We start from the raw sequence: 14,837 nt of genomic DNA, 5'->3' as shown, positions 1-14,837 counted from the left end.
CAATATTGAAACATTTAATGAATTTATGGACAAGTAAATTACATAAAATGGGATTGAAAAATAAGTGGTTGGGAAGATTACCATTATATAATAATCAACTTGTTCCTTTCACGGTATCTAATACTATTTTGAAACAATGGGAGGAGAAAGGAATACATAATTTATCTGACTGTTTTTTAGAAGGTCATTTTTGATCTTTTGTAGAATTGCAAAAGAGATTTGATATAAGTGGTTATTCTATATTTGTGTATTATCAGTTAAGATCTTTTGTAAAACAGGTATGCGGTCGTCAAATGAATTTACTGTCTGAAACTGATTTTGAGAAATATGTGCTCTCATTTCCAAAAAAGGGTTATATATCAGGTTTGTATCGTATTTTGTTGGAAAGTGAAAGTAAAATAGATTGGGATAAAGATAAAATGAAATGGGAAAAAGATTTAAGTTTAACAATAACTAAAGAAGATTGGTCTGAAATCTGCCGTAATAGTGTTCGAAAATTGATTAATGCTAGATTGGCGATGATTAATTATAGTTTTATACATCAATTGTATTTAACACCCGAAAAATTTAAAAAATTTGGTTTTAGTTAAGTCAGATCTTTATTTTCATTGTGATCAGGTTTCTGGTACTTTTTTACATGCTGTTTGGTTGTGTGATCGGTTACAACAATTTTGGAAAGGTATTCAATCTGTATTTAATAATCTATATAATCTTCATATTGTATTAGACCCTGATATTTTTATTATGGAATATGCAACCGTTGATTGATTTAGAATTAGATAATTATCAGATCTCTTTTATTTACTTAGTGCTGTCAGTGGCCAAGAAAAGTATAACGATTACTTGGAAGAATAGAAATGTATTGTCTTTAGATAGGTGGTATTCAGAGATGAAGTTTTGTTTGGTTATGGAAAGAATATATTTTTCTATACAAGATAAGATGTCTTTTTATGAGTTAAAGTCGACCCCATTTATTGATTACATACAATTTAAATAAGTTTGAATTAATCATTTTTTTTCTTAAAAAAAACTTTTTTTATTATATATTTTTTCTATATATATGTCTTCTTTTTTTTTCTTTTGTTTTAGTTTTTTTAATTATTAGTTGTTTTTTTCATTTAAGTTCTTCTTGTTTTTGTTTTTTCATATATATTCTTATATAATAAAAAATTTTTGGATTAATAATTAAAACTTAATTAATATTTTTTAAAGTTTTTTTTATATATCGATCTTTTTATTTAAGATATATATTTTTTATTTTTTTAAATTATACTAATAGTATTAATTCTTCACTCTTTATCGTGGGGGTGGGAAGGGGGGGATTTAGGGGTTAAAAATAGTTTTTTTTAGTCTTAGTTTTTAATTGTTAGGGGGAGATGCCGAGATTGGTATTGTATTAACTATGTTACTTTGTACTTGTATTACTTTATTTTGTATTTTTTCTGTACGTGAATTACTTACTTTCTTCATATGTTAAAATTAATAAATAAAGTTTCAAAAAAAAAGGAAATGACAGAGCCAGCTGCCAGTAGTGGCCTCGGCAGCTGGCACAAGTACTGGCCTCCTCTACCTTGGGCTTATAAGCACAAATTTCTCATAGACACAGGTGCTGAGCTCAATTTGCTCCCATCAACATCCTTCGAAAAGATGCATAAGCGACAGAGACTTGCCGTTCAAGCTGCGAATGGGTCTTCCATTCCCAGCTTTGGCATGCAATGCCTCATGATTAGGATAGGCAGTGTTCCATTGGAATTTCATTTTGGCTTCCATCACACAGCCCATCTTGGGTGCAGATTTCCTATGGGCCCACGACCTTCTAGTTGACGTTAAGTGAAAGAAGCCAGTCAACACCACTACTTTCTAAACATATCCTTTGATATACAGACAAATTTCCCTTCTCGGGGTGCACGCCCTACGCATTGACACCTATGCTATCTTGCTCAATGAAGTTCCTGGTGTGCTCTCTCCTAAATTCAATTCCTTGATAATGGTCCATGGTGTGTCCCATCACATTGACACCTTGGGCCTGCCGATTTATGCCAGGACTTGACATCTCCCACCAGATAAACTACAGCATGCCAAGGCAGAATTTACTGCCATGGAGGAATTGGGTATCATTTGGCATTCCAACAGCCCTTGGGCATTACCATTACATATGGTGTCCAAGAGCACCGGTGGGTAGAAACCCTGCAGCAACCAACTCAGACTCAATGATATAACTATGCTTGGCAGATACACCATTCTGCACACACAGTATTTCGCTGCTTGCTTGCACAATTGCCATGCCTTTTCTAAGGTCAAACTCATCAAGGGATATTATCAAATCCCAGTCCACCCAGATGATATACTCAAAATGCCGATTATTACTCCTTTTGGGCTTTTTGAATACCTCGTGATGCCATTTGGTTTGAAGAATGCTGCTCAAACATTCCAGCTGGCAGGGATTTAGAATTTGCCTACGTAGACTACATCCTCATCACCAGTCAAAATGAGCAAGATCACCAACTGCACTTATGCTGCCTGTTCCAATGGCTAAATGAATTCAGACTTACCATCAACCCAGCAAATGCCAGTTTGGCAGAACGACCATCGATTTCCTAGGGCACAAGATTGGGGCAGAAGGTGTGTTTCCCTTATCCACCAAACGTGCTTTCCTGAAACCTACCATGGTTAAGGGAGTGCCGAAATTTTTGGGCATGATGAATTTCTATCACCAATTCATTCCAGCAGCCACTGACATTCTTGGCCCAATATTTCAACTCCTCACCACAAATCACAAAGAAGTTACTTGAACCACAGAGGTGGAGTTTGCATTCGCAGCAGCCAAAGATGCTCTGGCTAATGCAGAGATACTCGCGCATCTTAATCCCCCCACTACCCTGGCACTCACCACAGACTCCACTAACAGTCAATGGCTATTGGCAACCCCTGACTTTCTTTAGCTGCCACCTACGGCCATCGGAAATGAAGTACAGTGCATTTGATCAAGAGCTGTTGGCATGGTACTTGGCCACATAACACTTCCGGTACATTTTGGAGGGCTGCCATTTCACTGGTTTCACGGAGCATAAGCCACTCACCTTTGCCTTTAGCAAGATATCAGATCATGGTCGGCCAGGCAGCAACGCCACTTGTTGTACAGATGTGCGTCATGTTTCAGGAAAATCCAGACTAGCAGTGCATCACATCCAGGTTGCCATCGATATCTCTGACTTGGCAAGTGCACAGGCCATGGACCCAGATATTCAGGCATACTTAACAGCCATTATAAACCTAGACATTATAACGTGGCACCACAACTAGGTGGGCTGAGTCTGCTTTGCGACAGGTCTATGCACTACCCCATGCTGGTAGTCCCCGCATCTTGGAGACTGCGCCTTTTTTACAAAGTTCACAACCTGTCCCATCCCTCCATCAGAACAACAGTCAAATGTATGGCGTGGACTTAAGAAATTTATTGTGCAGTGGGCCCGGACGTGTATCCACTGCCATACAGTGGCACACCAAGGCACCTCTCCAGTCTTTCGCAGCAGTGTGCCTTTGTTTTGAGCATATAGACCTGGTCTGACCACAGCCAGTGTCTCAGAATGTGAAATAAAACCTCACAGTCATAGACCAATTCATATGATGGCCAGAGGCCATCCCATTGCCATCAGCAGCACTGAGACATGTGTCAGAGCATTCATTACCAACTGGATCTCAAGATTCGGAGTTTCCACAACGTCACCTCTGTGTAATGGACTGCCCTTGTGCACTTTTGTATCACACAACTACATCACACCACAGTGTACCATCCACAGTCCAATGGTCTTGTGGAACGTTTCCACCAGCAACTCAAGACCGCCCTCAAAGCATGACTCACCGGGCCCAATTGGGTAGATGAGTTGCCATGGATTCTGCTGGGAGTGCTCACCGTCCCAAAGAAAGACATGCCAGCGTCATCCGCAGAAATGGTTTACGGTTCAGTTCTCTCAGTTCCAGGTGACGTTCGCTTCTCGTCCAATTCCTGTCCTTCCAATCTCGACATACTTCGATACCATGTCACAGTAAGAAAACAGATTGCAACCAACTGGCATGGAACATCCAAACAGAATGTGCCTCCAGCCCTCCTCGTCACTGACTTTGTGTTCGTGCAACAGTTGTATGTTGGCCCTTTCCACATGATCAAAAGGGATATGGTTGTATACACTTTAGACAGTGGGGGACATTCTCAACTGTTTAGTGAGAGAATCAAACTAGCACATGTGGACCCTACTACCCCTATTTGCTGCCCCCAGCCCATGAGATGAGGATGTCTGTCTAAGGCACGCACAGCTGGTTCATCTCTTTTGGGTGACAATTCTGGGGGGAGGGGGTGGTGTAGCGGGACAAGTGACCACATAGCGCAGTGGGCTGAACAGTCACCCATTTAGCTCACTGAACGGCCGCACAGCGCTGCGGGCCTGGTTGCTGCTCACTCGCCTGGCTGGCAGGGGTGGCCACACGCGGAGCTGTGAGCTGGGTCGCGGCACTCACCTTCAGGATGGTGCAGGGCTCCCATTGTATTTACTTTAAGACACAAGCCCTGCAGGTAAGTGGCAGGCACATTTATCAATGTGATGTCACTTTCAGTTCTGGGTGTCCGGGCCGGGAGGGATTTAAAAGTGGAGTCAAATTCAAATAAAGTATCTTTGCTGACTTGTAAGTGTTTGGTGAATTTATTTAGCAGCTCTATTGGAGTAGTTGCTACAATCCCCAAATTGATTGAATTTGTATTTATGATAACCTGGGAAGAGAGCTTCTCCTTTTAATTTTAAATAGTCTGTCTTTGGAAGGATTTTTATGTGCCAATAACTCGAGTTATATTCAAATAAATTTGCAAATTAGATGACATGTTTTTTTTAAATTTTGCACATTATTATTTTTCCTTTATTTGCATGGTCAGTTTGTTTAGATTTCTTTCTTCATTTACATTTCTCCCTATTTTAAATCTACCTTTTATCTTTTTAAAAAAAATTTAATTTTTCCACAAGAGATTTTTAATTTTTTTAATTGAAGTTTTCCATAAGATGTATCTCAGATATTATACATATATATCATATATTCCTATTTGCAACAATATTCCACATAATATTTATCTGAGGTATACAGTTATAGAGAAAAGACAGAACAAGGAAAAGGAGAAAACTATATACAAGTTGGGAGTTTTTTTTTAAATGACATTATCATTAATTTGTAAGAATAAGGTCAAGTCTATGAAGTATTATGTAGTTAAACTTTCTCCCCCCCCCCAAATATGAATCAAATTGTTCCAATTTATAATTAACAGATGCTGCTATCTTCTCTATTTTTTAAATGTCCATTATAATTTCCTTCCACGCACTTAAAGTTGGGCTCTCCTGTGATAACCATTTCCTGGTAAGAGTCTTTTTACCAACCACTAGCTGTATATTCATTAGATATTTATCTCTTTTCAACCAGTCTTGAGGTTCCCAAAATATATGGTCTTACTTTCTAAGAGTATTTCACATTTAAAAATATCTTGTAGGACATTGTTTCCCACTCCAAGAATCTTGATAACAGGGCACTCAACAATTTCTCCAGCAAACAGGGAGATTACTATCATAATGGGATTTCTGAGAGGGTGTAATAAAGTATATTATCAGGTTTTTCCACCCAAACTCCCTCCATTTCTGTGAACTGGAACACTTACATTGATATCTCCATATTATTGACCATTCTTCCTCAGAAATAATAATCTCTCCTTCCTTTTCCCATTTTGTTTAATGTATGAAGACGAGTGTGTTTTAAGATTTGACAGACCTTTATATATACTTGAAATGATTTTGCAACCATTATCTGAATTGTATGCTTTTCTAAACAACTCTATCAAACATACTTCCTTTGGTTACATTTTTAACTCTCCTATTAACATAATGTCGCATCTGCGACAAGTCTTGTTTTTGTAATGTATTTCGCTTTAAGCATTTCAAAACTGAATAGTCTTCCTTCTTTCATTATATTACAAAGACTGTTATTCCTTTAGCTATCCAGTCCTTAAATCTAACATCCAATTTATTCGGCATGAAATTTGAATCATACACACACCATTTGAGAATTGCAATATCTCCCTCTAGTTTATATTCTTTTATTGTAGTTTTCCATATTTTAAAAGTCCATTTCACCCATAGATTATCAATGCTATTTATGTATCTTTGTAGGTTGTTATCAGCCAAAATTGCCTCCATGGGGATGGAAAGTATCTTTTCTTGAGCATCATATGTTGGGTTACACCAGTGTATCACAACTCTCAACTGTGCTGCAAAATAATTATCTTTAAAATAGGCCCCAATCTCCTCCTTCCTTGGCTAATTGCTGTTTTGAGATGAACTCTTGGCTTTTTACAACATAGTCTGGGCAGTATATTTATTTTAATTGATTTAATCCTTGAACTGAGATTAGAAAAAAGCAATTAAGTTCCATCTTATAATATCTTACTGAATTTTTTTATATATAGCCAAATAACTGCATTCTAATATTTTTGCCAAATCTTTTGGCCTAATAATGCCCAAATTCTTAACAGACTTTGTTTGCTATGCCAAGAGATATCTACTTTCAATTTCTCTTGGTGGGCTATACTTAGATATGAGTAATTGTGTTTTATCTATGTTAATCTTGTACCTTGACCATAATGATAATTGACCATATCTTTCAAATGTTTGCACCAGTTTAGGTAAAGAATACGTTGGTTTCCCTAAATATATCAAAATGTCATCTGCATAACAGGGTAAATCATGCTCTGTCCCTTTAATAGTAATTCCCTTGATATCCTCATTCTGGCTGATATATTGAGCTAATGGCTCCAAATATAATGCAAAGAGTAGTGGTGACCATGTACAATACTGTTTCGTACCCCTTTCTAATATAAAAGTATTTGATAAATATCCATTGATTTTAATCCTAGCAGTAGGATTGTCATATAGTGCCTGTATAGGTTTAATAATTGTCTCGTGTAAATCAAATCTATGAAAGATTCTGTAAAGAAAATTCCAATTAACTGAATCAAATGCCTTTTCAGCATCCACGCTAATAACTATTGCTTTAATTTTTTTGTATATGATCCATAATGTGAAGTCTCCTTCGTATATTGTCTCATGTTTGGTTTTGTTGTATAAAACCTGTCTGATCATTATGTATCAATGGAGGTAAAATCTCTTATAATCATTTGGCCATAATGGAGGTAAATAATTTATAACTTACATTAACAATAGATATTGGTCCATATGACCCATATTCTACTTAATCCTTGCCTTCTTTCGGTATAGCTGTGATTATCATCTCCTTCCAAATGGTGGCATTTGTGCCTTTTTTAAAGCCCAGTTCAATGTGAGGAGTAACAATGTTGTAGCCCAAGTTCCCGCCATTTTTGCTGATTGACTGAGTCATCCATGAATAACAATAGTGGGCGGGAGCATCCATGCATATGAATGCCCTTCTTCCCCAGCCTGTTTCTGCCAAGTTAGCTGGGCAGCTTGACCATTTTAGGACTGTTGGTCTGATGCTGCCCCAGCTTCTACCCCTGCCGGTTTGTTGTCCTGGGAGTTGCTTTAACAATCTCTGTCCGCGTCTGTTGGCACACGATTTCCGCAATTGCTGGCCGCTACATGATATCCCCCCCCCCCCCCCCCAGAACTGGCATTACAGTCTATAGTGTCCATAGGTATAGTCCCCAAAGTCTTCTGTACCGCTACATGATATTCCCCCCCCCCCCCCAAGAACTGGCATTACAGTCTATAGTGTCCATAGGTATAGTCCCCAAAGTCTTCTGTAGCCTGCCTCTGTGTCGAGGTGTTGGTGTCTCCACGGGTTCTGCTGGATCTGTGTGGGCATGCTTGAGTCTATTTGTAGTGAAGACCTTTGGTTTACCATCAATGTCCAGCTCGAAGGTGGCTCCGTTGTTCTGGATGACTTCAAAGGCACCTTCGTATGACTTCTGCAGTGGTGAACGGTGGGGTCCTCTGCATACAAACACATACTCACAGTCCTGGAGTTCTTTGGGGATGTCTGGAGGGTGGGATCAGAGCCAGGTTACCTACCTTTTCGCGCAGGTTACCTACCTTTTCGCGCAGGTTACCTACCTTTTCGCGCAGGTTACCTACCTTTTCGCGCAGGTTACCTACCTTTTCGCGCAGGTTTCCTACCTTTTCGCGCAGGTTACCTACCTTTTCGCGCAGGTTACCTACCTTTTCGCGCAGGTTACCTACCTTTTCGCGCAGGTTACCTACCTTTTCGCGCAGGTTACCTACCTTTTCGTGCAGGTTACCTACCTTTTCACACAGCCTGTCCAGGAAGGTGGTTGTCTCCTCCTGCTGTGGAATGAAATCCCTGGGAACTCTGAGTGGGGCTCCATAGACGAGTTCAGTGGAGGATGTGTGAAGGTCTTCTTTCAGCATTGTTCAGATGCCCAGTAGTGCCCATGGTAGCTCGTCCACCCAGTTGGGGCCCTTGAGTCTGGTCATGTGGGTGGTCTTGAGGTGCCTGTGGAAAGCTCCACCATGCCGTTGGCTTGGAGGTGGTATGCCATCATATGGTGTAGCTGAGTGCCCCACAGGTTGGCAATGTCAGTCCACAAACTGGAGGTGAACTGTGTGCCTCAGACAGAAGTGATGTGCTTGGCAGTCCAAATCTTGCAATCCAGGACGAGAGGAGTGCTTTGGCACAAGACCTGGTGGATATGTCAGCCAGGGGGATTGCTTGTGACCACCGAGTGAAGCGGTCAACCACTGTGAACAGGTAGCGGAAACCCTGAGAGACTGGTAAGGGTCCCACTATGTCCACATGAATGTGGTCAAACCTGTGTTCCATTGGCTCGAAAGGTTGTGGGGGGACCTTGGTGTGTCACTGTACTTTGGCTGTTTGGCACTGCGTACACGCCTTGGCCCACCCCTGGACTTGTGTCTGCAATCCATGCCACATGTACTTGCTGGCCACCAGCTGGACCGTAGTCCTGATAGATGGGTGTGCCAGCCCGTGGATGGAGTCGCCTCCGCGCTGTTGGGACAATATGTCGAACCTGCCCGGTGGCCATGTCGCACAGGAGGGTGGTAGTACCTGTGCCGAATGGAACATCCTGAAGCCGAAGGCCTGTGACAGCGGTCCTGTACTGCGGGATCTCGTTGTCCTGCTGCTGTGCCTTTGCCAGTGCTGGGAAGTCCAGACCATTGACCAGGGAGTGGATGCTGTGTCTTGACAAGGCATTCGCAACCACATTGTCTTTGCCCAAGATGTGCTGGATGTTGGTGGTGTACTCCGAGATGTAAGACAAGTGTCTCTGTTGGCAGGCTGACCAGGGATCAGAGATTTTAGCCAGGGTGAAAGTCAGTGGTTTGTGGTCCGTGAAAACCCTTCCATCAAGAAAATACTGGAAGTGGTGGATGGCTAAGTACAGCACCAGCAGCTCTCTATCAAAAGCACTGTATTTTAGTTCAGGGGGCCGCAGAGAAGAAAGCTAATGGGTACCATCTTCCTTCTATCTGCAGCTGCAGGACTACACCAATCGCTGTTCCTGAAGCATCGACTGTGAGGACCATGGGTGCATCTGGTCTGGGGTGGGTCAGGAATACAACTTTGGCCAGGGCTTCTTTGGTTTCCACAAACACACGTGCAGATTCATCATCCCAGGTCAAGTCCTTCTTCTTCCCAGACATCAGGATGAACAGAGGGTGCATCACTCAGGCAGCTGCTGGGATGAACCTGCGATAAAAGTTTATCATCCCCACAAACTCCTGCAGACCTTTGGTTGTACTGGGCTTCGGGCAGTGGTGTGGCTCTGTCCTTTGTAATCATGTAGCCCAGGAAATCGATGGTGCTCAGGCCAAACTGGCATTTGGCCAGGTTAATGGTGAGGCCAAACTCCTGCAGATGACAACAGAGATTTTGGAGGTGCTGAAGGTGTTCCTTTCAGGTTCAACTTGTCATGAGTATATCGTTGAGGTAGACAAAAGTGCTGTCCAGGTCTCAGCCCACTGCGTCCATCAGTTACTTGAATGTCTGTGCCACATTTTTGAGCCCGAATGGCATCCTCAGGAACTCAAACAGCCAAATGGAGTGATGATGGCCATCTTAAGGATGTCATCAGGATGCACTGCAATCTGGTGATACCCTCGCATGAGATCCACTTTTGAGAATATTGTTGCCCCGTGCAGGTTTGCCGCAAAGTCCTGGATGTGTGGCACGGGGTAACAGTCCGGGGTGGTGGCCTTGTTGAGCCGGCAATAGTCGCCACATGATCTCCAGCCCCAGTTGCTTTAGGCACCATGTGCAGGGGCGAGGTCCATGGGCTGTCTGACCGTCGAACAACACCCAACTCCTTGAGCTTGTGGAACTCCTCCTTGACCAGTCAGAGCTTCTCCAGGGGAACTCGTCTCACCCTTGCATGAAGAGGTGGGCCCTTGGTCAGGATGTAATGTCTGACACTGTGTTGAGGCATCTCTGCTGTGAACTGAGGGGAAAGGATTGGTGGAATCCCACTAGAACCTTGGAGAACTCATCCTCCGAGCTGTAGACGAAGTCCAGGTGCATTGCCAGAAACCTAGCGCCCCTCAGTACGATAGTCTGTTAGGTCTCGGTGTGGATGAGTCGCTTACCCTTAAGGTCCACTAGGAGGCTGTGGGCTCACAGGAAATCCGCTCTGAGAAGTGGTTGTTCCACTGAGGCCAGTGTGAACTCCCATGAGAAGTAACTGCCCCTGAACTGCAGCTCAGCCCTACGAGTGCCATAAGTCCGTATACTGCTGTTGTTGGCAGCCCTCAAAGTGGATCCCTCTAGCCATAGTGTCCAACCCTGTCAGGGGGATCACACTGACCTCTGCTCCTGTATCCACCAGGATACACCAGAAATCTGCATCCGCCAGGAGCAGTTGAATGTCTTCAGGCATCTGTTCCAGGAATGCCTGCTCGAACATGATGCCGAGCTGCACATCTCCCAGGAGGGCCAGCATCTCGTTGATGAGTGCTGACAGGGATCTGTCTCCAAGCCCATCCAGGTGGAGCAAATGTGTTCCTCGCTCTCGCCACGAGAGTCCGAACGTCTCAGTTAATAACTCTTTGAAGGCATTGTAAGTGCCCTCCGATGGTGGCCTGCAGTCTGTGAATCCAGGGCGCTGATCACATGGTAGTACCAGGTGGTCTCTGCTGTGCTGTGATGCCCCGAATCTGGAACTGAGCCTTCACCTGGTTGAATCACACACCGGGTCGAACTGTCCAGAAGGTCAGGAGCTTCAGGCCGACTGCGTTGACTGCTGCTTCATTCTCCATTGCTAAATTTAGATTCCTTCTAAACCGTCGGGGTCACCAATTGTAGCCGACCACTACAAAGAAACACACACACACACAGTGAAGCAGGTTAAGCAGACTCCTTTATTATGTCTGGAAACACTGTTTTTATACTGTTCAAGTTCCTGCCGTTTTTTGATGATTGACTGATTCAGCCATATGAATAATAGCGGGCGGTAACATCCATGCATATGAATTCCCTTCTTCCCTAGACTGTTTCTGATGAGTTAGCTGGGCAGCTTGACTAATGCCATTTTAAGGCTGTTGGTCTGATGCTGCCCCAGCTTGTACCCCCACCGGTTAATTGTCCTGGGAGTCACTTTAGTGATCTCTGTCCGCGTCTGCTGCCACGCGATGTGCCGGCCCGATCTCCACAATTGTGGGCCGCCGCAATGTTCTATTTTTGTACTTTACTTAAAATGAGTAACTCTAAAGAATTCAATAAGGTGTTGATCTGAATCCCCCTGAAACTTTGGAATATAGAGTTTTATAAAACATTTCAAAAGTTTCTTGAATTTCACTTAGCTTTTTTTTTTAAACACTTCTTATCGGATCACTAACTCTATGATTGGCATTTTCTGCTGTCTTTTTTCTCAGTTTTCATGCCAGTATGTTCATAGATTTAGATCCACTTTCATAGCATCTCTGTTTCAGAAACATTAAATTTTTTTTCCTGTTTTCTTGTGTAACCAAGCTATTAATTTCATTTCTAATTTTTAAAAATTTCTTCTAATGTATCCTGTTCCAAACTCATTGTTTTTTCCACTTCCTTCAGCTTAATTTGCAATTCCTCTAATGTTTCATTCATTATTTTCTCTTATATAAAGATATTGCTATAATTTTCCCTCAAGACCTTTAGAATATCCCATGAAATAGGAGGTAAAACTTCTCCATTATCATTGAATTCTAAGATTTTTTTTAAATTTGCTCTTTAAAATAGGGATTATTGAGTAGATTTGAATTTAATTTCCAAATAGTATTCTTTGGTTGTAGGTCAAAAATTAACATAAATATGTAGGTGCATGGTCACTTGTATCTATTAGCTCAATCCACAGGTGTTTATATTTTTTCTATTTTTTAAAATTTTATTATTTACTAAATCTAATCTATCCCCTCCCTCTAATCAAGGTTATTTTGTAAAAAATGTAAAAATATGGATCAAATAGTGACCTTCAGAAACTACTCAGATTTATCAGAGCATCCAAACTTTTTTAATTTTCCAATCATGATAATATTCTAAGAATGGGGCCCACATCTTTCCAAATTGAAACTTTCTATCTTTAATATTGTATTTAATTTTCTCCAAGCTTAAAATGGACATTCCATCATGTAAACCACTGTGACAAGTCACCTTTCCATTTCAATAAAGTGCTCGTCTTGCTATCAATATGATAAAAGCTAAAACTTTTTTATGGGATGCAGACAAAGGTATATCCAGTTCCCGAAAAAAAAAACCAAGGCAGTTAGGAGGCATAGTTCTATTTTGATCTGAAAAATGATTGGGAATGTGATTTGAATATAACATTTTCAGATGAAGATTGGTACTCTACTCTTAGCTTGATTAATGATTCCTCATTCTGTACAAGGCACTGTTTATTACAGTTTAAGGTGGTACATAGAATCCAGATGTCCAAACTCAAATTATCTTGTTTTTATGCAGGTGTAAAATTCAGGAGTGCCCAAATTTAGGAAGATTTTGGGAAAATGTTTTTGAAACTTTATCATGGGTGTATATTTTGTCTTTATCTTTTTCAAATGTTATGAAATAGTCTTTTTTTGAATATAAAGAATGGGGGCGGGGGGGGACGGGACAAAGTGATGAGTGTAATCCCTTCTGTCAAGGAAAAGGCCCCCCCATATATCAATTAGTCCAATATTCTCAAAATTGTGTTAACTTTCTTATATAAAGATTTTATGTTTTTTTTTAAATTAGAAGAGTCTAACTTTGGTTTTAACTGTAAATTTAAGTTTCCCTCACATAGCAAGAGATCTTCTTTCCACTACCATAATATTAGTAATTTTCTGAAAGAAACTAATATCACTTCTTGGAGGTGCATATATATTCAATAGAATAGCTGGATTCCCATCTAAATTCCCCTTTACTATCTGCCCTCCTAATCTTTCATTTCAAATAGTTTTTTTCAAAATTTATTGCTTGAGATGAGATTAGCAACTCTTCTATGTCCTGATGTATATGAGGGGGAAAAAAAAACACAAATTTGGGAAGCCCATTCTCTTTAGTTTTCCATGCTCATTATCATTTAAATGAGTTTCTTGTAAATATACTAAATGGGCTTGTTCTTTCTTCATTTTAGATAAATCCAGTTAAACATCATAAATTCTAATAGCCCATTAACATTAAAAGAAATGAATTTTATCTTATCCTTAACCATGTACATTTATCTGCCAATATATCATTGAAATTAGCAGAATGTCGCTTAACCGATCTACTCCCTACTATATAAACCAAGAAATGTGAATGGAGAAATAAAAGGCTGTGAAAGTGTGATTTCAAGGCTGGGTCTCTAGTAAATAAGAGTCAGATAGAGTCACCATCTAGCAGTGGGGGATTCCATCTCTTACCTGTGAACTGAGGGCCTCCACTACAGTACCTGCAAAAGTAAATGAAAAAAAAATTATATCTCCATTATACAGAAAAGACTTCCCTGTGAATTCCTCCTATGTATATATTCTCATTTATATGAGGAAATAGGTGTGAAAGTATAAGTTTTAAAAAATAATTAAGTGATATAAAGATTTCCTTGTAATATGTACTTGTTGAGAGAAGTTTAGCACCATGTATTTTTGCTTCTGTTTAGCTTATCAACACTTTTGAAATTGGGTAGTCAGATCTTATAACTCTTCTGGAGGGGGTGAGGTCTGTCTTCTGAAAACTCGGTCTCTTCCTAATATTCTTCTCTCACTCTTCTTTCTCAATTCTGTCACTATTTACCAAATAGAGCGGGATAGTTGTTCAGACAGGCTTGCCCTTGGTTTGACCATGCTGACGGACAACCTTCTATCATTCATGTCTGCAGTCACTTCTTCCACTATCTGATATAGCCACATCCCGTCTTCTTAAAACGCTCACAGTTTAACAGGGTATGGAGTCTGGAAGCTAATCTTTCTTTGCTTTAATATTCACTTTGCTTCATATTACTTACTTTTCTGCAGGATTACTGGGGGCAGGGGAGTAATCTTCATCAAAATATATTCATTTCCCATTCAAAAATACCTCCTTCTTTCTCCAGGCCCTGCACAGAATCTCTACTTTAGTTTTGTACCAAAGGAATCTGATTATTTTTGACTGTGGTTTACCTTCCGTGTCTCCAGAGGCCTTGGGACGAGTGCATAGGGTTAGCACCAAGGGGAGAGATCCACGGGCATTGACCACCCCCCCCCCAACAAGGTGCTGTGCCTCCCCCATACGTTCATCGCTCGCCATCAGACCTGCCCCCACTAGTGTGCGTCAAGCATAACCAGAGTCTAGCTCGATGCACACTAGCAACTCTCCATCCACCCCCT

Source organism: Narcine bancroftii, chromosome 3 (genome assembly GCF_036971445.1).
Source record: "Narcine bancroftii isolate sNarBan1 chromosome 3, sNarBan1.hap1, whole genome shotgun sequence".
NCBI lineage: Eukaryota > Metazoa > Chordata > Chondrichthyes > Torpediniformes > Narcinidae > Narcine > Narcine bancroftii.
Note: the sequence above shows the minus strand (reverse complement) of the source record.